The sequence below is a fragment of the Eriocheir sinensis genome, chromosome 32, assembly GCF_024679095.1.
Source record: "Eriocheir sinensis breed Jianghai 21 chromosome 32, ASM2467909v1, whole genome shotgun sequence".
NCBI lineage: Eukaryota > Metazoa > Arthropoda > Malacostraca > Decapoda > Varunidae > Eriocheir > Eriocheir sinensis.
In genome coordinates this window covers 10,392,937-10,419,822 of record NC_066540.1, presented here as the reverse complement: position 1 = coordinate 10,419,822, position 26,886 = coordinate 10,392,937, and the positions used below count along the sequence as shown (strand labels likewise).

General features: G+C 43.7%; 1 long non-coding RNA gene across 1 annotated transcript; it reads left to right on the top strand.

The window, feature by feature from the left end:
- The first annotated feature begins 5 nt into the window (after positions 1-5).
- Positions 6-25,706, top strand: LOC127006124 (uncharacterized). The gene is made up of 4 exons (XR_007759085.1): positions 6-566; positions 16,917-16,970; positions 17,890-18,008; positions 25,085-25,706. It is a non-coding gene; the product is annotated as an uncharacterized LOC127006124 (long non-coding RNA).
- The last annotated feature ends 1,180 nt before the right edge of the window (positions 25,707-26,886 follow it).

Here is a 26,886-nt window from a genome sequence, read left to right as displayed (position 1 = left end):
TAAATTTAAAAATACAAAAATTGATTGATAGATTGATTGACTGATGGTTTATTGTTGCAAAAGTACACAACAAAGGAGAAGGGAGGAGCAATAATACAAGAAACATATATGTCTATACAATATCCATACCACTATAAGCAATGGAGGACATGATAACATCCGGAATATATGATAATAGAAAACTAGAAAATAAAGGTAGAGAATGTATGAAAACCAACAAAGTCAATAATAAGTAGCCCAACTCATATAAATACAAAGATATGTGTGTGCCCAACAGCTGCTCCAGCCGTGAGGGGTTCACCAATAATCGATAACAATTACATAATCACATATATAGAAAGAAAGGGAGAGAAGAGGATAGGGAGAGGGAGAGAGGAGGAAGTGTCAAGCATTTTTCCAGAATCCCACCAAATAAAAACTTAGATGGTCATTAAAGATTATAATCGTCACAAAAATACGGATTCGGCGGATAAAATCGCCAGTTGGTAACTCTGATCTGCCTTCCTGCTCCCTGCGTCTGTGTGACCTTCCTCCTTGACAGTCACCTTCACAGTTACCTTTATCTAGTAAGTGACTGATGGCATGAATCTATGTTCTCGCATTGAATTTGCATTTTCTACTTTTTCACCCTGCGTGGATTTTTTTTTCTTTTCTGGTATTTCGTTGGAGATATACCCCAAGGGAATTCATGGGATATGACAATTATAAGCTTTCACGCATTTCTTGCTCCTACAAAATTCATCAATAATGCACGTAACCACAAGATTTTCATTCAAATACTGTGGGAATTATATAAGCTAGTATTATTTCCTACGATGGAATCAAGAAGTAACTTAAATTAACAGGATATAAATTATAACCCCTGGCAACAGGATGCACGGCCGTATCTAAGATCACTTATAAATTATACCGAAATCATCTTAGGCCAAGTAATACATCGGGGTGGGTTGTTTTTCCCCATAGCCCCTAGTCTGGCATTAACATATCAGCTGACTCGTCTCACGTCCCGCGCTCGACCTTGAGCCTCCGTGACCTTGAGAATCTCCGTCACCTCTACCACGATCGACCGGTCAATGAAAATACGTACATGTATAGCTTTATTAATGTACTTTATATAATTTCGCAGTATTCATCGATTTTTTTAACTCCTCGACCCGTCAGATATTGCTCGTTTATGGATCGATCGAGGACGGGGCGGGTCACGTACCCTACGGGTCGGGAGGCGTTTTTTTTCTTTTTTTCTGGTCGGTGGATTCTATCCTATATAGTGAGGTGTGAGTGCCCTCTACCTCCAATAGCTCCGTCCTCTACTTTTTCTTTTGTGGTGGTACTGATCCGCTCCCTCTTTATTCTTGTTTTGTTTTTTTCTCTATCCGATTCACGAATGGAGTTTTGTTGTTGGGCCACAGTGAAGTGTCTCTCATTTTCCAACTACACGTACTGCTCGTCTTCATCTGGGGGCACTTCCCAGTCTTTCTGTTCCCAGGTTCCTGCCTATCCCATGCTGAGCCGACAAGGCATTGGGGTGTATTATGGCGGCTGGATCCTGTTGTTTTCTGCCATCATCTTGTCAGCTACTTATGCATGTTTCTTGCACCAATGGCGCGGATTCCCTTTCTGTGTCACATTTTTGCATAGCTCTATCCGTTCCGCCCTTCTCGAGGCCTTCCAGCCAATCACACAGAGCCCCGTAAGGGATACCAAGTTGCACTTCCCGTAAATGAACTTGGTCATGTCTATCTGTGTTTTCCATGCATAAGTAGGTCGAAGATACATAAATATATATCATGTGGACGTATTTTTACAAATATTTCTCACTTGAATCCAGTCAGTGAAGAAACAGAACGGCCAGACTGGAGTATTGACATCACTTGATGAGAGAGAGAAACTCAGAGAATGTTATTGTTGATTTGTCCTCCTAGGGAAGGACACGGGCTGGTGAGTCCGTCAGAGGATGTCGTCAGTTTTCCAGGAGTTTATCGAGGAGGTGGGAATTTTGCCACCACTTCTGCCAGCTAGGGTGGAGTCTTGGGTGAGGCTCACTCGCTCTGCTGCTGTCTGGGGAGCCGTGTCATCGTCCGGGTGCATGGAGCTCTGGGACGGGTGGATGCAGTGGGGTGATGAGGGGGCACTCCAGTTAGTGCAGCAGTGGGTTCCGGGTGGCTTGCCAGCACTGGGGGCTGGGTGGGCTATCTTTGATTGCCACCTCCTCGTAGCAGGCAAACCCGAGTCTGTGGCGGCGGATGGAGGCGAGGATGGTGTTGGGTGTGGTGTGGGGGAGCTGTATAATAGGCTTGTGGTGAGTGGCAGTGCTGTACCACGAGGCAGAGGCCGAGCCCTGAACCAGTATGGCCTCGTGTTCTAGTCGGGTGAGTGAGAGGGCCGCCTGGGATGCCTTGCTTTTAATGTAGGACAGGCTGGGGGCAAGGGGGAAGGTGATCTGTGTAAGGGACCGAGCCATGGCAGCAGCACGGTCAGCCTTCTCGTTCCCTCTCAGACCAACGTGGCTTGGCACCTTCCGCAAAGAGGCGCCACTAACTGCGTAGTCACCCTCCTCACCCACATGTGAAGAGGCCGGGGCATTGCTGTCTTCCTGGACTTGGAGAAAGCATTCGAGCTAGCCTCTCCTCTGGCAATCCTCTCTGCCCTTGCTCGAAAGGGGATCGGGGGCCTTGCGTGGCTGAGAGAGTTTCTCCTTGGCCGCGGAAGGCAAGTCCGTTTCCAGGGGCGTGTTTCGAGGCGCTTCGACCACGTCAACGGCACACCCCAAGGCAGTATCCTCAGCCCCTTCCTGTTCAACGTTCTCATGGAGGAGCTGATGAGCGTTGACTACGGAGAGGGGGCTAAGCTCATCTGCTATGCCGACGACCTTGCCCTAGTCCTGAACCACCAAACCTGTCTCCATCAAGTTCCACACGCCCTCAACCAGCTCAACAGGAAGTGCACAGAACTAGGGCTCAAGATCAACTTTGAGAAGTCCAAGGTCATGGCAGTTGGCATGCCTCGCTCTCCAAATAGCGAACCAGGACTTCACCTACACTACCACCCACCAGTACCTGGGTGTCTGACTGGACATTCACCTTCGGTTCGGCAATCAGGTACGCTATCTAAAGGCCCAGTCACACTGGCTCTACGACCTACTGCCGACCTCCAGCGACCTGCAGGTCGTGGGAAGTCTCACATGGTCGACGATTGGTTGTGCGTGCGATCGTCATGTGTCTCCGTCTGTCCTGCGACCGACGGAGGTTTTAGGTCATGCTCTAAAACCTCCAACCGACCTCTCAGGTCGCTGCCGGTCGTAAAAAAGGTTGCCGTCCGGTGGCCGAATGGACTGCGTCTGGACAGCAAGCGGACTGCCACCGGTGGCCGACAGGTGACCATTAACTGTTGAACGGCGACCGGATGGCAAGCGGACGCCGTCTGGTTGCCGTCAGATAGTAGGAGGTCGCTGATGGTCGACGTCCGGCCTTCCACCACACGGCGAGTTGTGCGGCGAGCGGTGGTAGGTCAAATCACCCTTGCCCGGAAATGAGGTACATTCCTGAGCAACGACGTCCCACGCCCCTCAGCCCGTCCAAGCTCCGTCCCCACTCAACCTGCTCCACAGGTCAAACACACGGGCAAATGTGTATGGGTCACCTCTGCCTAACCAAAATAAATCACTGTAGGACATGACGTGCACAGCAGTAAAGCTGGCGTCACACTGGACCCAAATCTGGCGAGCACGAGCTCTTGCTGGCAGCTTTTGCTCGCGAGCAAGTCACTGTTGTCGTCACACTGACGAGCGACGAGGGGCGAGCGGCGAGCAACATTGTAAACAAAGCCTCAACCATGGCGCCTACTACACCTACGCTTCGCATTACGGCTAAGTGTGCAGCTGTAAAATCCAACACTACTTTTATCAACATTATAAAATATTACAAACACCGTCAAACATAAAAGGAGTATGTGAATAAGTTTTCTAATATCATGGGATTCAATACACTAGGTAATATATATTATTCACATATCGGTGCACCAAAGAGCTCATTTGACTGCCTGCTTGTGGCTCGCCGAGCTGCTCCCCCGCCCAAGCGGCGAGCTAAACGCAGGAGCAAAAGCTCGGGAGCAAGCCATCCCTCCAGCAAAAGCTCGTGCTCGCCAGATTTGGTCCAGTGTGACGCCACCTTAACAGTGAGAATCTGTGGAGCTATTGGCTTTTATCCATTTAAAAAAGAACTGTTAATTTCAACTTCTCTGCCCAGAGTGATGGAAATGTATTAGAAGGAATATAATGTAACATACATACTAATAACAGGTTAAACCAAGATTGTTTGGAGCATTTTTTGCATGTCTGCGGCACGTGGGGGGCGGGGGTACAAATATCCGTCTTTTGCTGCAGTGAAGCACAGGATACTTTCATTACCTTTATAAGAAACTATTTTTTCACATATAATTTACAGAAATTTCAATGAAAAAGGTGTAATATAACTGGGTGATAATATTACTGTAACACGTCAGCTGCAGGTCGTTAAGGGAGGTCGCCGTCCTCATTGCGACGCGTACTGGTCCTTGCCTCTCAGTCACCGGTCGGCGTATGGTGGGCGTCTTGGCCTGACTCCGGGTGTGAGGTCAAGGTGTGAATCTTACCATGGTCGCCGTCCGGCCACCCACTGGACGGACACTAAACGACCACCGGTAGCCGTTCGGTCGCACGACTACTTTGCAACCAATGTGGTCGGGGAGCGGTGGGTGTGAATCGCACCATTTTGTGGTCGCGGGTGGTCGTTTTAAGCCCCAGTCACACATTCACGACAATGACTCCCGGCGCCCTCCCGACATCAGACCACGCGCTGCCAGTTTTGGAATGTCGCGCTGCCAGACGTACGTAACGACCATCCAACCAAAGCCGATGTCGAAACGACGTTGTTACGACGTCGTTGAGATGGACATCCGACGGCCGTAGCTTATTCGCGACGGGTGACAGATATCGGGGAGGGCCCCGATTGTTTTGAAATGTCCAAAACTGTCGGCGTGCGGCCCGACGGTGGGAGGCGTGGTCTGAGTCGGGAGAGCGCCGGGAGTCATTGTCGTGAATGTGTGTCGCAACTCGCACCAACATCCTGCGAGCTCTTTCCAAACATAACACGGGGGCATCCTTTTGTATCTTACGCGCCTTTTACACACACGCCATACGGTCCATCATAGACTATTGCGCTCCTTCCCTGTGTTCGCTCTCCCTTGCACTCACAAAGAAGCTAGAGATGGCACAAAATGACGCTCTCCGGATCATCCTAGGAGCCGCCATGGACCCGCCTGACCAACCTTCGCCTGGAAAGTGGCTTCCCATCACTCCACCACCGCATCCTGGCCCGAACATCCACTGTAGTTGGGAAGTTCATGAAGCAGCAACCACACGGCACAGTCTCCACACCGCTGCTTCATGCCTTCGAGAGACCACCACAAGCCACTCCAAACGAGGACTGGATACACGATGCCGCCGACGCAGTCCGTCACTTGGAAGTGGAGAGGCTTGTCTGCAGTGGTTCAGACCTGCCACACCCTGGCTCCACATGAGCCTCCCTACCACCTCAGCTCCAATTATAGGGCCTCTCACCCCATCACCCTCCGCCAAGAGGCTTTTTTTTGCTGGCAGCTTTTGCTCGAGGGATGGCTCGTTCGCGAGCTTATGCTCCTGTGTTTAGCTCGCCACGTGGACGGGGAGCAGCTCGGCGAGCCGCGAGCAGGCAGTCAAATGAGCTCTTGTGCACCGATACGTGAATAATATATATTACCTAGTAGTGTATTGGATCCGTATACCCATGATATTTGAGAACTTATGCACATACTCGTTTGATGTTTGATGGTGTTTGTAATATTTTATAATATAGTGAAAACTAGTGTTGGTTTTTTATTTTGATTTTTGGATCCATAACCAAGACCAAGACCGCCTAGCTGAAATAAACACTCGCCATGATCACCTTCGTTCCTAGTTCAAGAGTTCATTGGTCCTCCGGTATTATGCATTCTTTAATATTTAGAGTCAGGGACCATCCCGAGTTGTGGGACCACAGCCATCCACATTTCTGTAAGTCTATGCTGAAGAAAGTTAGATGGCTTGTTGTACACACCATGGGTCTCCCTTCTCTTCAGCCATGACCGAACCCAGACTCGTCTTTTCTTCTGCGCTCGTTGAATAACGGCAAGTAATGCCGTCACAGCTGCACACTTAGCCGTAATGCGAAGCGTAGATGTAGTAGACGCCAAGGCTGAGGCTTTGTTTACAATGTTGCTCGTCGCTCGTCAGTGTGAGGACAACAGTGACTTGCTCGCGAGCAAAAGCTGCCAGCAAAAGCTCGTGCTCGCCAGATTTGGGTCCAGTGTGACGCCCACCTTATCCGTAATGTGACGCGTAGATGTATAATAGGCGCCATGGCAGAGGCTTTGTTTACAATGTTGCTCGTCGCTCGCCGCTCGTCGCTTGTCAGTGTGAGGACAACAATGACTTGCTCGCGAGCAAAAGCTGCCAGCAAGAGCTCGTGCTCGCCAGATTTGGGTCCAGTCGCCGCACTAGATGAGAACAGGGCGAGTACACAGATTAAACTCAAATGTTCCGGGTGCATTTCTCAATACCCGCTGAACAGTATAACTGTCGTTGATTGATAATAGCAATGACTGAGGACTGTCAAGAAGCACCACAAACACACTGAGGGAATGGCTCGCCAGCTAACTAAAATCATCATGCAAAGGAACACATCCCATAGAACCAGTGGCGTGCACAGATAGACACCAGGTGGTGCTAAAGCACTTGCCTTTGTCCTCTGGTCCAAGCAAGTGCCCTTTTGAAAGTTCGTTTTTTTTTTTTAAAGTGTACTGCGGACCATGTTGACATGAGCATCGATTAAAAGCATGCGATAATAATGCCCCAATATGCGCCCCCTTCCTCCTCCTCCGCATACACCTCTCTTGAACCTTTTCCTTTGTCAATGTCAACACGCAGAGCGGACACAAACGGATGCGCGTTGCAGCAACATATTCAGATCCGGGCCAGTGATCTAGAGCTGATCAGTGTTCTAAAAATAGAAGACGTCTTACAATCTTAATAATTCACTCTTGCATCCCTACTCTGTTCACCTTCCTAGTGCAAGAGGTAATTAACCAGTATCCTCGTTAATTCATTCTCCTACTGTCCTTCTCCATAGTAAAAGCTAGGATTAAACATGCAAACACAGTACAGATTATTTAGAATCAGTTCACACATACAAGTACCTTGGTATCCATCTCTCAACTAACTTGAAATTCAACACTCACAAAGACCATATCAGTGCCACTGCCAACATAATGCTGGGGTTCCTGAGGAGGAATTTACATAACTGCACACCTGACATTAAACACACACACACACACACACTTGTGAGACCAACACTGGAATACTGTTCCACGGTGTGGGATCCTTACACACACAGAAACATTGATAGGTTAGAACAAATCAACACCAAGACGGCTTGGTTCATTACAAATAATTACACTCGAACGCCTGGCATCACAACACGGATCAAACAACAGATAAACATGGAACCTCTTCACATACGCAGACAAGCACACATACTTACACTTATGTACAAGATCACAAACACTCATATTGACATTGACCCACAAACATACCTACACAACGCAAACAGTCAACGTACTCGTAACACACACATCCATAAATACCAAACATATCACACTAACACTGACGCATACAAGCACTCATACTTTCCACGCACCATACGTGACTGGAACAACCTCCCTCATCAGATTTTAGACTGCGATACAATAGACTCATTCAGAAAACAAATACGCACTCACTTGTCACCACAACACACCAACACTTAACAATTACACTTGATTCACTTCCCTCCCCTGCACACCCGGCTCCCCCGTCCCCCCAACAGCCAACAAATATGCGTGTTATGCATCTGTACGGGTGCTCTGCGCATCACATATCCAGATCCAGATCCAGATCAACACGTGTAATTGTGACCCCGTAAAGAAGGCGGAGGAGTCTCTGGAAGCACTTATTTAATCACTTGAGCTTGACCTGCACGTGTTTGTTTACCTGAGTGACCGCACGCCTTGGTGGAGACGCCTGGTTGTAATCGACTTTTTTGGTAAGTATCATTTAATTAACGTGATTGTAAGTAATTTTAAGTGGAAGAGCATGCCTTTGAATAGGATTGGATGAGGTGGTTAGTGACGGATGAGGTGTTCTCACCTGGTATTCTCACCTGGAAGGGCCATACCAACCGGCAACCAGCCTAGACTGGGCAGGGAAGGCAAGGCCCATAAGTAATAGTCGGACACTCCATTCAGGTGAGCAGGCAGCACTACTAATACAATTGACATATAGTGACTGGTTGAATGTGTCTTCCAATTAAAATGACATAACTTCAGCTTATCATAATATTAGACTTGAACAATAAAATTAATAGAGTTGATCGGTATGAAATTTGGTCTTATTAAAAGGGTGTCTCGAGGCCTTGGTACTGCAAGTGAGGACTGGAAGTGGGACGGACAGACTCTCTCTCTCTCTCTCTCTCTCTCTCTCTTGGAAATAGTCAGAACTTGTAAGATATTGAGTGTAAGTCTTGGACTCTCCTCTCCTAGGTCAAACAGGCTGCCATGGACAGCTCGGTAAAATTCTAGATGTGCACCACCTTCTCAAATTATGACAATACTATTTTTTTCTGGTAGATATAGGCCTGTTTTGAATGAATCTGCTAGTCGTTCTTGCTGCAAATCAAAATAGTTTCGTCCTCAGATAGGCCTAACACAGCTTAGGCTCACCCATCTGCCCCATTCACCAAAACTAACCTAACCACCTAGGCCGGGGGGGCAAGCCCCCACGGACCCCCCCAATGTTTACTCTATATAACCTGAACCTAAGTGGTGCCATAATTGTGGATTATTTGACAATTCTTACAGATAGGGAGATAGATAGATTAGGCTGGTTAAGCAAACTTCCTTGAACTGGTGGATGTGTTTTCCCGCTATGACAGTGTGCTGAATATACATATGGGAAAAGTTGCCGAAGTTAAACTCCCCAAGACAAGGCCCCAGGTGTCACTGCTTTCTAAAAGAAGCCAAAATGACATAATGGACATGTTTCCGGTCAACATATTTATTTCAAATTCTGTCTGTATGGATAAAATAGGCCCTAAATTTAGCTATGGTACTATTTTTTCTTCATGTAAAATAGTAAATGTGGTACAAAATATGGATTAAAGTTGAGGAAAAATCACGTGACCAAGAAACGGGTGCTGATTGGTCGTGACGTCACGATGCAGTCGGCAGGCCGCCAACTTTGTGTTACTTCGAGATTTCGTGTTGTGGTGTATGTTTCTAGTGGCTAGCAATGCCTGGAGACATAGCCCGCAGTCGTTGGTGCTTCGTGCCAATGTGCAAGAGTATATATATACGGACAAAAGTACTCCATCTAAGATATTTCTGTCTGTGCTAGTGAATCCTGCAGTAATTTTCTTTAGTTTCCCCTCGGACTAACTTTTCATCGTAAACTCAACTATTCTCTCTACTGTCATGTCCTCTGATTATAAAATATTGGTCTGCATTCGTTTTCTTCTTATTCATCTTGAGGCGTTGATTCTCTCTCTCTGATGTTCCAGAGTAATTTGTTTCTCTAGGTTAGGCTAGGTAAGTTTCCATAATACTAAAATAAATTCAACCTTGATTTTTCTCTTTAGTTCCCCCTCGAACTAAATTTTAATCGTTAACTCTACTATTTTCTGCAGAGCAGAGGCGAATCAGTTGATTTCACTCCCATTTTAATAATATAACACATTTCCAACACTTACGGTGTTCTGTAAGCACCTATAACATGCCTGTTAGGCGCAGTTTGGAGCTGGAGTGGCCATAACTGATAAAAAACAATGAACACAACACTGGTACTGTCGTCTGCTGCACTCCGCTTCAGCCTGATGACGTCACGAGCTATTGGTGGCTTCTCCCCGTGAGATGAGAAGAATTTGAGATATCTCTCCAATATCCAGTCAACTAGCGATTTATTGGACGTAATATGTGCACTACGTTATCATTGGTATGTGGCACAGTGCAATTCTAGGCTCTTCCTACAACCGGAAACATGTCCATTGCAGCACTGGGTTTTTACATCAGAAGGGAAATACAAAGTGAAATAAAAGAGGCTGAAATGTACTCCATTCTACTTGCTGAATACCTCTGATGTTTCACACAAAGAACAAGTGTCATTTGTAGTGCAATATTTTCATCACATGCAAGTAAAGGAGAGATTCATTGAAGTGTGCAATGTTGATACAACTACAAGCCAGGAGCTGGAAAATACTGTGTACTCACTTCTGCAGAAGAACGGCCTAGAGCTGAAGAATATGTATGGCCAAGGCTACGATGGAGCAGCCAATATGAGTGGTATGTATAAAGGTCTTCAAGCCAAAATACGTGCACACAATGAGAAGGCCCTCTATGTGCACTGCAAAGCACACTGTCTCAATCTGATCCTAGTGGAAGTGTCAAAGTCCAACAAGCATTTTGTGACATTTTTCAACCTTGTGGAGAAATTGTATGCCTTTTGCACAGGCTCCCCAAAGCACCATGCTGCCTTGGTGAAATGGCAGGAGTCTCTGTATCCTGGACAGCATGTTATGAAGCTCCAGCAGCTGTCAGATACCGAACCCGATGGGCTTGCAGAGAGAAAGCACTGAAGGCCCTTCAGAGAAATCTGAAAGCTCTTTTAAATCTCCTTGATGACATTAGTGACAGCGACCCACCTAACCTGGCCCAAGGTGATGCTCAGATGTACAGAAATGCCATCAATTTCATGTTTATTCTCTGCCTGGAAATCACCACCCCAGTGTTCAAAGTCACTGCTGTGGCATCAGATTCACTGCAGGAAAAACGCTTGGACCACTCCACTGCCTACAAGGTAATTGACGGTGTGCTTCACACATTGCAAACCATGAGGTCTGAGGAGAAGTTTGGGGAAATATTTGGATGTGCATCAGAGAAGGCAGAGTGTCTCAACATTCCAGTACCTACTGTAGTGCCTGGTCAGGAGAGGAAACGGAAAGTGCCAGTGCGTCTCCAACACAGTCCAACGGTGTCTCAAGTAGGTGCTCAGTTTGAGTCTGTGGAGGCATATTTCAGTAGTGTGTATTTCACCTTTCTGGATACTGTGATTGAAGAGCTAAACAGAAGATTCAAGGGGGACAACACTGGAAGCCCCACTGCCAGAATCATTCAGTCCTTCCACCCCTTAACTGTACATGCCAACTGGGTAAGCACGCCAAACGCTGAAGCCAAGGAAGCTGTCCACATTCTCTGTGATTTCTATGGAGAAGACGAGGACCAGCTGAAAACAGAACTAAAGGTCTTCCACTCCAGCTTTCATGCAAAAGACCTTAAAGAAATCTTATCCATACTGAGGGAAAACCGGCCAGCTCATCTTTCCTGCCTTTGTGAAGATGATACAAATCTATGGGACATTGCCAGTGACAACTGCTTCTGTGGAGAGATCATTTTCAAAGCTGAAAATGATCAAAAACAAACTTAGAAGTCTGTATGGAGAAGAACGGCTCTCTGACCTTCTCCTGCTTGCCATAGAGAAAGACATCCAGATAAACCATAGTGAGGTCATCAGAAACTTTTACACTTAAAGCGCGGGATAGATTTTGCCGCGCCTGTCCTGCCACGCGGGCATATTCACTCAAAAACACACCTCACTTCAACCTCAAGTATCTTCTCTCCTACTGAGCTAACGTAAGGCGTTAACTGACCACTGATAATGTAAGAGAGTGTTTGTGGGCATTGTAGGAAAGAAAACGGCATGTTTACTGTACATTAAAAAAATGCCATGACCACTATTGTGGCCCGCGCTACGAGCCCACGCTCCGGCTGTCCACTATTGTGGACACCCGCGCTTTTAACCCTTAAAGCGCGGGTGAGGAGAATGCTGCTTTAGAGAATGGTAATTGAAGCCCAATTGACATATTGAACATATTGACATAAATAAATATACAATTATATTCAACATGTGCCTTAATGTTATTTTTATTATTTATTATTATTTTTTTTTAATCTCACACTGCTATAATACGGCAGTCGGCAGTTCCTCATGCCGCACAAAGTGCCCTAATTTTTCGCTAAACACCTGCCCCCCAAAATGTCTCTGCATGCCACTGCATAGAACGGTGGCACTTTCTATGGAACAAATTGTTCAAGAGTGTCGCATCTATGGGGAATGTTTCGCTGTATGTGTACGGTTACATTTCTTGTCTTATATTTCAAATGAAAAAATAGAAAATATTTTCCTACAAAAAACTTAGGCAGGGATAGTGAGGTCGTGTTGTACCTTAAAACAAGAAACGTTACGTAAGGAGTTGTCTAAACGACCACCTGTTTTAAAACTATATTTAAATGAAAGATATTAGAATGCTCTTGCCATTATGCTTCTTCTCAGTGTGATGACCTGAGTTTTATTTTCTCTCTCATTCTCTGTGGAAATGATTATTACTTACAGGTCTGAGACGTGTGCCCAGAGCGTAACGGAGGTGAGATCAGGATGGAGGCACACATTCCGCGTAATTTTTTCCTCATTGCAAAATTCCCTGGTTCAGTCACACTTGTTCGCGTGCTATCAGTGACTGAGGCAGCTTACAGAAGGTACCAGAGCCTTCTAACTTGTGCTAATAATGGTCTTCCCATTTATGCCAAAAATCGTACCAAATCTGTTCTTTGACTTGCCAATAACTCCATCAACAAATCAAAATGTCAAAGTTTTGCTAACAAAAATGTTTCCATCTTCCTGAAAATAGCTCCCACAAAACTTCATCTCTCTCTCTCTCTCTCTCTCTCTCTCTCTCTCTCTCTCTCTCCATTTCAAGCATATATTATGAAGTTACTGTCACAGCACCGACTAACCCAAGGAAAATAAACGCCTAGATCACAAAGGCTAGTGCTTCTGGGCATGGTAAATATAGTTTACAATATTGTTCTTCAGTGTCACTGGTATAGGAAATAGCGATGTACCGATACCAAAATTTTGACCGATACCGATACCCCAATATTTAACCAATACCGATACCGATACCTGTGGACTGATTTTTTTATACAACAATTCCAGCAGCTAATGGGCAATATCAAATGTTAAGAAAAAAACAAACAGACCCACCACTCGTTGTTCCACCATACAAGGGAAGAAAGCGAGGGAGGAGGCGCCTCGTGAGGTCTAATTGACTTGGCTAGGTTAGCTTTACCTTAATTGCCGTACATTTAGGCAGAATACTGTGAAGAAATCCCCAGACCCTGCCAGCGTGCGGGGCGACTGTCTGACTGTAGTGACTGTCTGAGGCAGGCAAATGAGGCGAGTGAAGGGGTTCCGCCAATCCCGCGCCGAAGCTACTATACGTATTATACGCGTCCGCGGTACCGAAGGCTGTACTGTATACTAAATATTATATACTTGTATTCAAAGTAATATGAATCTTATCGTTTAAAGTGATGAAAATTAAATCGCGGCAAATTCCAAACTATGTAGTATTATGATACTAGATAATTAATATTTTTTCAACAATTTAGAAAATCCAGTTTCTGTTGAACAAAACTATTTGCAACGAGTGACATGCGACGTACAAAACTCCTTCAAGTATCGGTAGTATCGGCAGAAAATCAGCCGATACCGATACCGATACTCTTAAAATGTGCCGATACCACCGATACCGATACCGATACATCGGTACATCCCATAGCTGGGCACGATAACAGAAAACCTTATTCCCGATAACCGATAACTGATAATGAAAAACCTTAACGGCGATAACCGATATTCGTTAACTAGAGACACAAATATAGGCGATAACCGATAACCGATACCCGATATAAATCCACAATTCCGATACTAGCTAACGATAAGTCCGATAGGCGAAAACGATATTATATTGATATTTCAGATAGAACAACATTGATGAATTCAAATTTTCATTATCTGTATTTTAGGAAACTTACAAAACCTTAAAACCACACGTTGACACGTACCTATGGACGGTAATACTAGAAATGCCTGAACCGGTGTTGTGTTATTTGGCGTCCCCACCGTCAAAAATTGTTTACAAACATTGGTCTCTCGTGAACGGTGCATGCTCAGACCAGCAAGCGTAGAGCTGTACAGTCTCACAAAGCTTTTAAACCGTAATTAAGAGTTGTTGGAAGGCTGAATCAGACATATAGTACCACTACCACCATCCTCGCTGTTTCTAGAACGACACTGTACGAGTTGTATTTATATGTACAGAGTGTACGTCGTTCTAGAAACAGCAAGGATGGTGGTACTGTATGTTTGATTCAGCTTTCCAGCAACTCTTAATGTGTTAAAAAAGCATTGTGAGACTGTACAGGTCTACACTTAATGGTTTGAGCATGCGCAGTTCACGAGAGACCAGTGTTTGTAAACAAAAGCGCCAGCTTTTGACGATGGGACACCAAATAACACAACACTAGGTGCCTTCAGTATCATGGCATGGTCACAAACGAATATGGAATATCAAATTTGAGGCAGTGAATAATCATTTTTGGGGTAAAGTTAAATGATTTTTCTCTATGATATATTGATTTTTGAGTAGCATAAAAAAATAACCTAGTGTTTTAATTTTCATGATTTAAGTATGAAATCTCATCACCGAAGATATTTCATACCCCGAAGTTTTTTCATACAACACCGGGCCACACATGCGCAGTAAGGAGACAACGTTTTTTTCTGAGAGGCGGAAAAAAAGTAGCGATTATCGCTAGTTTGGGTACAAAAGTAACGAAGATACCGATATATATTTAAATAAATAGCGGATGGCCGATAACCCGATTTTGTTATCAGCGATAAAGTATCGCGATAACTTATCGCGATAACGCCCAGCTATGGTACATCCCCATAGGAAAGCTGAAGCCAGAAAGTGAATAGCCATATGCTTCTCTTTTTTTGAGAACAGAATGCAGTAAACTACAAAAAATGCCCTGGAATTCTGAGACAGAAACAATATGCATAAAAGTGGGGAGGAAGTTTACTATAAAGAGCATATCAGATGATACTACTTACTTTATAAAGGATAGCTAAGACCCAACAACTATGCAACAATGAGCATGATTAACACAAAGATTAGGCAGCAAAAAACTGATTTGTTTAAAGATACGATGAAGAAGCTTAAGATGGGAATCAGCTGCTTACATAAAAACTGGGCCACAATACTTGAAAAATAGAAGTATAATAGAGAATTTTTTTTTAATAACTGTATTAGCATAAACTTTCTTACAATTATATAGATAGATAGATAAATATAAATATATATATATATATATATATATATATATATATATATATATATATATATATATATATATATATATATATATATATATATATATATAGAGAGAGAGAGAGAGAGAGAGAGAGAGAGAGAGAGAGAGAGAGAGAGAGAGAGTGTTGAAGGGTAGACAATTAGTTAATTAAACGGACACGCAACAGCTACGAAAATAAGAGTAAATTTTCTGTCTGAGTTTTTCCGCCTTTCTGGACCTTGCACTTAACAAGAGGAAGTAATATATCCGCATCGCCAGATCCTGGTTCCGTCATCAGTTTTGTATGGAGTCACAAATGTTCTTTACTAATAGGTTATTGCCTTGCAAAGGCGTACTACCTGTGTTCAGCTATTACAATTTTTATTAATTTTCAACCTTCAGCAAGTATATAGTGCAGTGAATCTCTATGAATAGTTGAATACTTAATGGGTGGCTATCAGTCTTCATCATAAGGTAATTACAATCCCAGTTAGTACTAATGCAAACAAACAATGAAATATTAGCTATATAGATATGTAAATTTTAGAAGGCAAATCGTAAAAGAAACACCTCAATCGCATTCTAAACCTGACAGTGGCCTGACGAACCAGAGATTTAGTGCAGCTTTGGCCTTCTAATGTTGATCGACAGTCATGTGACATTCGGAGTAGTATATATGTGTCCTGATTTTGATGACGGATTCCAAACTTTTGAACTGATTTCGGCAGTCAGTTCCAAACAAAGAGACTTGGTCCCCAACATTGGTCCATATAGTAAATTATGACAACGTGCATGGAGATTCTTGAGGTTGTGCAGGCACAGTGATTAAGGCTATTACAGTTTATATTTACTGAGTAGCAGCCTTGGATAGGACGATGCTGTAATCCAGGTGTGGCAATGTAGCATACTCTTAGCAACAGATTCTTTCGTGGGTGATAATGAGATTATTGTAGCCTACTCCGCCGCCTGTGACAACAACGGCGCAGCGTGAAACGTATCACACGTATTTATCGTAAATAATTAAACATAACTAAGAGAACCAAACTAAATATAACCTACACAAAATTTATGGGTTGTTACTCTCGCGCGAGATGGCTGCAAATCAGTCTTATCCCTGTCATGCTATCACTGCCATCAGTGTAGACTTAGGGATAATAGCACATCATGTCTCATGATACCTTCACAAAATCGTGCAGGCAGCTCAAAGACGGAGCTGGCATTGTCCGGAATGACCCGACTTGACTGTAAAGTTGTAAGCAGCCTCAGTAGTTTTGCCCCTTAACATTACACCGGATTCTTATTTGATGCTCGAGCAAACACGATGATTATGGCTTCAACAGTTTTGATCCACCTAATTACGCCTAACGCTTAACGGTGCAGTGTTTAGCGTCCATGACTACGAATCTGGAGGGTTAGGTTCGAATCCCGGCCTGGGAAGTCGGAGAGCAGCGCATCCAGCTGTCCAACCTTTCTTTCGGGATGATAGATTAATGGGTACCTGGTAAAACCTTGGGAAGGTAAACTGTGGTAATTCGGATGTTACATTGGCCCTGTGTCAGACTAATGGGTTCTCTCCCCCACAGGCTCAAAGGGCCAACGGGACGGAGACGAGGACCGCCGCCACACGCAGCAGTAACGTATGTTCCATACTTTACCTTACCTAATTACTGTGTAACAACTGGCAACCCTTGAACAAAAGATGTTGTAGACTCAGTGTAGAGCTTTAATTATGTAAGGCGTCAAACAATGAATTTTATATCCTATTTTCTTCTACTCTTTCCTGTCGCTAAATATACTCTAGCATACTCCTTTCTTTATCTCTGTCTCAGACTGCATTATTACATACTTACATTGTTGAATGTTTAAGTAATTGAAAAGAAGGAACATACCAGCCTCTTAAGCAGCGCTACGAGATAATATTTTAATCATGAAAGCGGCCAACAGTTGGGCGCGAATGACGTCAGCCGGAGAGGCAAATAGCGTAAACTGAGGATATCCTTCTAGTCGCTTGTTGACTGTTAAGATTTAAGATAATGATTAATATACACGAGGAAAGTTTTTTGGAGTTGGATGTGTGTGTGTGTGTGTGTGTGTGTGTGTGTGTATTTACCTAGTTGTGACATACAGGAAAAGAGCTATGCTCCCGCTGTCCCGTCTCCATATCCATTCTTATCCAACTTTTCCTTAAAATCATGAATATTTTTTGCACAAACCACCTCCTCCTCCAGTCTATTCCATAACTCAATGCTTCTGTTTGGGAAGCTAAACTTTTTCACATCTCTCCTACACGTGGTCGCCCTCAACTTCTTTCCATGTCCTGTGTGTGTGTGTGTGTGTGTGTGTGTGTGTCATCGATGATTCGTGATGCGTCATCAGTGACGTGTCTATAATAATAATAATAATAATTTTATTTCGCACATCGGCATATGATGTGTCTGTGTCGTGATGTGTCATCTGTGAATCGCAGACGACTCAAAATATATATATATATATATATATATATATATATATATATATATATATATATATATATATATATATATATTATTTTTACAGCAAGGGAGTCAGTTCAAGGGCAAAAAAGAAAAACAGGAACAAAAAGGCCTGCTAGACTCTGCTCCTTCAAAAGACAAAAGACCGAGAGGACGAAAGAGAGGCAAACTTCTGGTGAAGAGGTACGTGTCTCGATATTATCCTCTTGAAAGAGTTTAATTAAGTCGTAAGCAGGAGGAAATACAATTGAAGGAAGGCTTCTCCAGAGTTTACAAGCGGAAGGGATATAAGAATGAAGATGCTGGTTAACTATTGCATAAGGGATTTAGACAGTATAGGGATGAGCTAGAGTAGAAAGTCGTGTGCTGTGGGGCCGCGGAAGGGTGGGGTGCATGCGGCTAGCAAATTCAGAAGAGCAGTCAGCATGAAAATATCGATAGCAGATAAAAAGGGATGCAACATTGCGGCGGAATTTAAGAGGTGGAATGTTATAGTATATCTGTAAGAGGAGGGGAGCTGATGAGACGAAGGACCTTTGAGTCCACTCTGTACAAGAGAACTGTATGTGTGGAGCCGCCCACAGATGAGATAAATACTTCATACGAGGGCGGACAAGGCTCCTATATATGGAAAGCATCTGTGTGTGTGGTGGTGGCGAGGGGGGAGGTGAAACTGGCGAACACGGCACAGAACACCCAACCTCGTGGAAGCTGATTTAGCGAGAGAGATGTAAAGTTTCCAGTTAAGATTTTGAGTTAAGGATAGAATGAGAATGTTTATTGTCGAAGGTGACACATGCGTGTTATTGAAGAATAGGGGATAGGTGTTTGGAAGATTGTGTCGAGTTGACAGGTGGAGAAACTAAATTTTTGAGGCATTAAAGGGTACCAAGTTCCTCCTGCCCTATTCGGAAATAATAGCAAGATATCAGGTCAAGCGTTCCGCAGCGTCCAACCTAGAGTCATGCAGTGTAGAGTCATAGGAATGAATAGGAGAGCTTTCTTGAAAGAAATTAATTAATGAACAACAGAGTGGGAGATAGGATAGAGCTCTGCAGGACACCACTGTTAATAGGTTTAGGGGAAGAACAGTGGCCGTCCACCACAGCATATATAGATTGTCCAGAAAGGAAACTGGAGATGAAAGTACAATGGAAAGGATATAAATCGTAGGAGGGTAGTCTGAAAAGCAAAGATTTGTGCTAGACTGTCGAAAGCTTTCGAGATATCAAAGGCAACAGTGAAACTTTCACCGAAATGGGTAGGAGAGGATGACCAGGAGTCAGTTAGGAAGGCAAGAAGACCACCAGTGGAACGCCCCTCGTGGAACCCATACTGGCGATCAGAGAGGAGATCAAATGTTAATAGACGCTTAAGAATCTTCCGGTTAAGGATTGATTCAAAAGCTTTGGAAAGACTGGAAAGTAATAGGACTGGAAACTATAGGACGGTAATTTGAGGGATTGGAACGGTTACCCATCTCAGGCAAAGGCTTCAAGTAGGCGTACTTCCAGCTGGAGGGAAAGGTAGATGTTGAAAGGCAGAGACGAAAGAGTTTGACCAGGCAGGGTATCAGCACGGAAGCACAGTTTTTAAGGACAATAAGAGGCACTCCATCGGGTCCTTAAAGGCCCAGTCACACTGGCTCTACGACCTACTGCCGACCTCCAGCGACCTGCAGGTCGCGGGAGGTCTCACATGGTCGACGATTGGTCGTGCGTGCGATCGTCATATATCTCCGTCTGCCCTGCGACCGATGGAGGTTTTAAGGCCCAGTCACACTGGCTCTACGACCTACTGCCGACCTCCCGCGACTGCAGGTCGCGGGAGGTCTCACATGGTCGACGATTGGTCGTGCGTGCGATCGTCATGTGTCTCCGTCTGCCATGCGACCGATGGAGGTTTTAAGTCATGGTCTAAAACCTCCAGCCGACCTCTCAGGTCGCTGCCGGTCGTAAAAGAGGTTGCCGTCCGGTGGCCGAATGGAATGCGTCTGGACGGCAAGCGGACTGCCACCGGTGGCCGACAGGTGACCATTAACTGTTGAACGGCGACCGGATGGCAAGCGGACGCCGTCTGGTTGCCGTCAGATAGTAGGAGGTCGCTGATGGTCGGCGTCTACTTTTTAACTGTCATTGGCCGTGGTCGACGTCCGGCCTTCCACCACACGGCGAGTTGTGCGGCGACCGGTGGTAGATCAAACCACCCTTGCCCGGAAATGAGGTACATTCCCGAGCAGTGACGTTCCACGTCCCTCAGCCCGCCCAAACTCCGTCCCAACTCAACCTGCTCCACAGGTCAAACACACGGCCAAATGTGTATGGGTCACCTCTGCCTAACCAAAATTAATTATTGCTGGACATGACGTGCACAGCAGTAACAATGAGAGTCTGTAGAGCTAATGGCTTTTATCCATTTAAAAAAAGAACTGTCAATTTCATCTTCTGCTCTGCTCAGGGTGATGGAAATGCTTTAGAACGAATATAATGTTACATACATACTAACAACAGGTTAAACCAAGATTGCTTGGAGCATTTTTTGCATGTCTGCGGCACATAGGGGGCGGGAGGGGGTGGGGGTCACAAATATTCGTCTTTTGCTGCAGTGAAGCACAGAATACTGTCATTACTTTTATAAGTAACTATTTTTTACAAATAATTTACAGTAATAAGAATGAGAAATGTGTAATATAACTGGGTGAAAATATTATATACCGTAACACGTCAGCAGCAAGTCGTTAAGGGAGGTCGCCGTCCTCATTGCGACAGGACGCGTACTGGTCTTTGCCTGTCGGTCACCGGTCGGCGTATGGTGGGCGTCTTGGCCTGACTCCAGGTGTGAGGTCAAGGTGAGAATTTTACCATGGTCGCCGTCCGGCCACCCACTGGACAGACACTAAACGACCACCGGTAGCCGTTCGGTCGCACGATTACTTTGCCACCTATGCGGTCGGGGAGCGACCGCAGTGACCGTCAGTGTGACTGTAGCTTAAGCCATCCGAGATAGAGGCCAAAGAGGAGACAGAAAACATCGCTCTTCAGAATTTTAATAACAGGCATAATTGAGTCAGAGGGGGGGATAAGTGGTAGGAATATGCCCTGAATCGTGCAGAGTGGAATTTTTAAAGAAAGTGAGCGAAGAGTTCAGCCTTAGAACAGATGTGACAGCAGTACTGCCGTCGGGATTAGGGAGAGGTGGGATAGATGAAGAAGTAAAATTGTTTGAGATACTTTTGGGTAGGTGCCAGAAGTCTCTGGAAGAATTAAAGAAAAGCAGTTTTTTTTGTGAGCTGCCTCTCTATCTCTGATAGCACGAGAATAAGTGTGATTGAACCAAGGCTTTTTAGAATGAGGAGTAGAGAAAGAACGTGGAATGTGCGCCTCCATTCCATAGACAATCACTTCAGTGATGCGCTGGGCACACACAGAAGGGTCTCTCTCCTGGAAGCAGTGATCATTCCACGGGAAATCGGAAAAAAAGTACATCCTCAGGTCGTACCACCGAGCTGAAGCAAAATGCCAGAAGCACCACCTCTTCGGTGGGTTCAGAGGCTGTACAGGAGCGATAGGACAGTATACAGAAATAAGGTTGTGAACTGTGAAAGGAGGAGCCCAGCGGAAAGAACAGTTTAACAGAGTAAGCCGAAGGGTTAAAAGTTAGGAAAAGGTCTAGAATGTTGGGCGTGTCTTTAAGGCGGTGCTGAATCAACTACTCTAGATCATTGAGGAGAGCAAAGTTGTAGGCTTGTTCACCAGGCTGGTCAGTGAAAGAGGATGAAAGCCAGAGTTGGTGGTGAACATTGAAATCTATCTAAGATGGAGATTTCAGCGAAGGGAGAGTCAATCAAGATGTGTTCCACTAGAGTCCAAATAGTTGAAGGAATTTACTTAGTTGGTAGAGTTAGGTGAGAGATAAACAGCACAGATGTACTTAGTAATAGAGTGACAATGAATTAAGTCTTAGTAAGATGATGTAAAATTCTGAAGAGTCAAGGTCATGGGCACGGGAGCAAGTGATGTTTTTGCGGACGTTCCTCCGAGGAGGGACCAGAAGCCCTTGTCAGGTGACGGCACATGAAGGGGAGGGGAGGATGTCGACAGACCGACTCTATCGGGAGACGTAAGCCAAGCCGACCAAGTCGGTCTATCAACGAGAAGGGGCGTGTCTCTCGTCTCTCGTCTTTCGTCTCTCTCTCTCTCTCTCTCTCTCTCTTCCACACACACACACACACACACACACACACACACACACACTGCTTAGTATATTATATTACCTACTTCATGTTCCTTTCTGAGACCTGTATGTGTAGGTACAAATTAAGCATCAAAATGCTGTGTTTTCTACATTGACGACAATTTTATAGACATGATACATTAGCAAACAGTATTGGATGCTAAAAATCTAATATATTTGATAAAAACTATCAATTCTACAACGCTAGTGCATTTATACATCCTCATACAGCAACACGCACGGTTGCTGTAGCACTATGGCCTACCTATAGTAAACGTAATATAGCAGCGTGTCGTGTGGAAACATAAAAAAAAGAAGGGGAAACAGACGAGTGCTTTACTAACGAAATTTATGTTCGTCAGAATCTTGGGAAGTAGAAATTATCGGTATGTTTTTAAGAGCCGAAAGGCCCTGGTAAAGGAAAGGGGCTACTTCTAGATTTTACTGAGGGTAGAAGACTGTCTCATTGCCAACTCTTGCTCCTCCTGTTGAATGCTATCCTTAAGTTTTCTCTCCTCATATATTAAAATTACGGTCTCCTCTTCAATTTGAGTCAGTTCTCATTGAGCTTCATTCTTCATTCATTCTCACTGAGGTTCCCCCTGCTTCTGCTTTTAAAGGAACTGACGGGACTTTTCAGCCTTGAGTTTCTTCATATCAGAATCGTTGCCTCTTTGGGAGGGAATATGGAAGGCAGGGTCTTGGAGCGGGTGAACGGGCGCCCCCATATTATGCTTTCCAAAGGAAAAGGAACCAAAGCTACATGTGGGCGATGCAAAGGGTGCCACGATGACGCCATCCGAGACTTCAGCTCCCGTCCCGAGGAAGACGTTTCCGCCGCTCCTAAAGCTTGTGTTAACGACAGCCATCCCTCCTTCCTCCTGCTGGTGATGGTAGTCAGGGGGTTGTGGGTGGTATAGTTGCCGTGGTGGTGGTGGTTGTGTTCTGCCATGGTGACCTGGGAGGATTGTCGCTGCCTGGCTTCGATCTCCCCTTTTATATCCTAGAACTCGAGTGGAACTGTGAAAAGACGTGCAATGAGTGAGAAGGAACAGGGAAAGAAATTAAACAGAGGAGGAAGCGGCAGTACTCAAAATCATCCTTCTGAATTAGGTTGATGTAATAATGTCGAGATAAAATGAATTTCGTTTCACAGAAACAGTTCAAAATTATGAAGACCATATTAACCACACGAACAACTGCAACAGCAATGGCATCAATAACATTAGCAACAACATTGAAAAAAAACAGCAATGTTAAAAAACATCAACATCTATGACAACAGCAAAAGCGCAAAACAAAAAAAGAAAGAAGACATCAATGATTACAGCACCATCATTAACACCATCAATAACGAACCAACAATAATGCCTACAAAAACAAGGAAAACAGCGATAACAACAATAACAAAATAGAAACAGCATCAATGACAACAACAACAAAAAAAGCTCAACAAAAACTTCCGTCCTTCAAAAGCGTTCAATGTGTCAAAGACCTGCGTGTCAAAATCGCGTCAAACCTTAAATTCTCACAGCAATGTATCGATGCAGCAAATAAAGCAAACAGAATGTTGGGCTTCATTAAAAGAAACTTTTTATTCAAGAATAAAGATGTAATACTTCCGCTCTACAATAGTTTAGTTAGACCCCACTTGGAATATGAGGTACAGTTTTGGTCTCCCCACTATGCGAAGGACTTTGTTGAACTAGATGGTGTTCAGCGTCGGGCAAGAAAAATCCCTTCCTTGCGCAACAAATCCTACGAAGAGAGGCTTTCCGCTCTTAACATGTTCTCTCTTGAGAAACGTCGCCTCCGAGGAAAACTGATCGAATGTTTTAAAATACTTAATGGATTCACGAATGTGGACAAATCAAAATTGTTTATGATCGATGACACTTTGCGAAGGAGGAACAATGGCACAAAACTCAAATGTAGGGAAGTAAATTCAGACTGCACCAAATTTTTCTTCACCAACGTTGCAGTGCGAGAATGGAATAAGCTCCCACCTTCAGTGGTCCAATGTAACACGATTGAATCCTTTACGAACAAGCTCGACCGTCACTTCCTTCAACGTAATGTTAACTAGAGTGAAATACAAAGTTTTGGAGCCATCTGATCAATGTAGAATCACTTATTTTTAAGGACAGACCACCTAGTCTGGACCTTGGGGTCTGTGTGGTCTGATTTTCTATGTAATTCTGTGTAATTTCTCTCTTTCTCTCTCTCTCTCTCTCTCTCTCTCTCTCTCTCTAACACAGACACACACACACACTCACGCACGCACGCACGCACGCACGCACGCACGCACGCACACACACACACACACACACACACACACACACACACACACACACACACACACACTCACACTGCTTAGTATAAAATTATTACTTCATGTTCCTTTTGGAGACCTGTATGTATAGGTACAAATTAAACGTCAAAATGCTGTTTTTTCCACTGCTGACGATTTTATAGATGTAAAACAGCAAACAACATTGGATGCTAGAAATCAAAAATAGTCGGTAAAAACTATCAGTGCTACAATGCGAGTGCATTTATACATCATCATACAATAAAAAAAAACACGGTTACTGTAGCACTATGGCCTACCTAGTAAACATAACATAGCAGCGGGTCGTGTGGGAACAAAAAAAGAATAGGGAAACAGAAGTGTTCTTTAATTGGGAAATTAATTGTTGTCAGAATCTTAAGAGGTAAAACTGTCATTATGATATACAGAGCCGAAAGACCCCTGTCAAAGGAAAGGGGGTTCGTGTTGATTATAATGAGGGTAGAAACCTTCCTGGCCTATTGGCAGCACTTGCTCCCTCTGTTGTATATCTTGGCTTATCTGCTCAATTTTATACATAAGCTCTCTCCTCTCATTTGCTAAACTTGAGGTCTCATCTTGAATCTCAGACAGTTCTCCCTCAAGGGCAGCTTTCTTCTTCTTATACATTATGCGATACTGTTTTGACTTTGCAGCCTTTATTATCTTCTTATCGGATTTGTTGCCTATGTGACAGGACGAGTCTTGGAGCTGCTGAACGGGCGCCCCCATATAATGTTCTCCAGAGCTACATGTGGGCGATGCAAAGGGTGCCATGACGTCCCCTCCCCAGGTTCCAGCTCCCGTCCCGTAGGAGACGCTACCGCCGTTGCGCAAGCTTCTGTTGACGACAGCCATCCCTCCTTCCTCCTGCTGGTGATAATAGTCAGTGGGTTGTGGGTGGTAGCTCTGTTCTGCCATGGTGACCTGAGGGTTGTGGCTGCCAAGCTTAGATCTCGTCTGTTTTATACACTAGAACTCAAGCGGAACTGGGAAAAGAAGTGCAATGAGTGAGAAGGAACAAGGAAAGAAGTTGAACAGAGGAGGAAGTGGCAGTATTCAAAATCATCTTTCTGAATTAGGTTGATGTAATAATATCGAGACATAAAATTAGTTTCGTTTCACAGACACAGTTCAACCCCATACTAACCACACCAACAACTGCAACAACAATTGCATCATTAACATTAGGAACAATCTCAACAAGGAAAGCAACGTCAGTAACATCAACATCTATGAACAACAACAGCGCAACACACACACACACAAAAACAAAGACATCAAAGAGAACAGCACCATCATTGATATCAACATCAATGAAATCAACAATAACAAACCAATATATATATATATATATATATATATATATATATATATATATATATATATATATATATATATATATATATATATATATATATATATTTTTTACAGCAAAGGAGACAGTTCAAGAGCAAAAAAAAAAAAAAAAAAAAAAAGTAATGAAAAAAGAAAAAAAGTGCCCGCTACTTACTGCTCCTGAAAAGAGATCAGAGGAGTGGCCGAAAGACAGGTCAATTTCGGGAGGGGAAGTGTCCCGATAGCCTCCTCTTGAAAGAGTTCAAGTCGAAGGAAGGAGGAAATAAAGATGAAAGAAGATTGTTCCAGAGTTATCAGCGTGAGCAATGAAAGAGTGAAAATGCTGGTTAACTCGTGGGTAAAGATACGGGATCAATTATTGAACCGAACCAAGGCATTCCAGATAGGGTATGCTCTTGGACTTGGTCTCGAGGTATCTTAAAAACAACACTAATATATATATATATATATATATATATATATATATATATATATATATATATATATATATATATATATATATATATATATATATATATATATATATATATATATATATATATATATATATATATATATATATATATATATATATATATATATATATATATATATATATATATATATATATATATATATATATATATATATATATATATATATATATATATATATATATATATATATGCGAGAAAGAACACGGAATTGTAGTGTTTAGTCCACGAAAGTGCAAAAAGGAAAATGGCCGGATTTTTTTGTATAAGTTAGCGAGTGGCAGCATATACGCATTTAATTTATAAGAAACTTACAAACTGTATGTATGTGTATGTGACAACATCTGGCTTTAGTGATGATGTTAACAAGTTTTATGATGTTCAGTGATACAAGAACAGGGGGCCTGCTTATCATCATGTAATCATGAGTGATTTCAGTGCAAAGTTAGGGAAAAAGTCGTTGGTTAGGTTAGGAAATCATGGCATATAATTAAGAAATGAAAAATGAAAAGCCGTAATAGACTTTTCTAAATGATTCCCTAAAAATAATGATAACATTATGTAGAGACAAGATCACCGATAATGGACGTAGATATTTCTTTCTGGAGAAAGAAATGTGATTGCGATGCAGACTTTCCATAGGAAGACGGCAGCTTTCTTAATACTA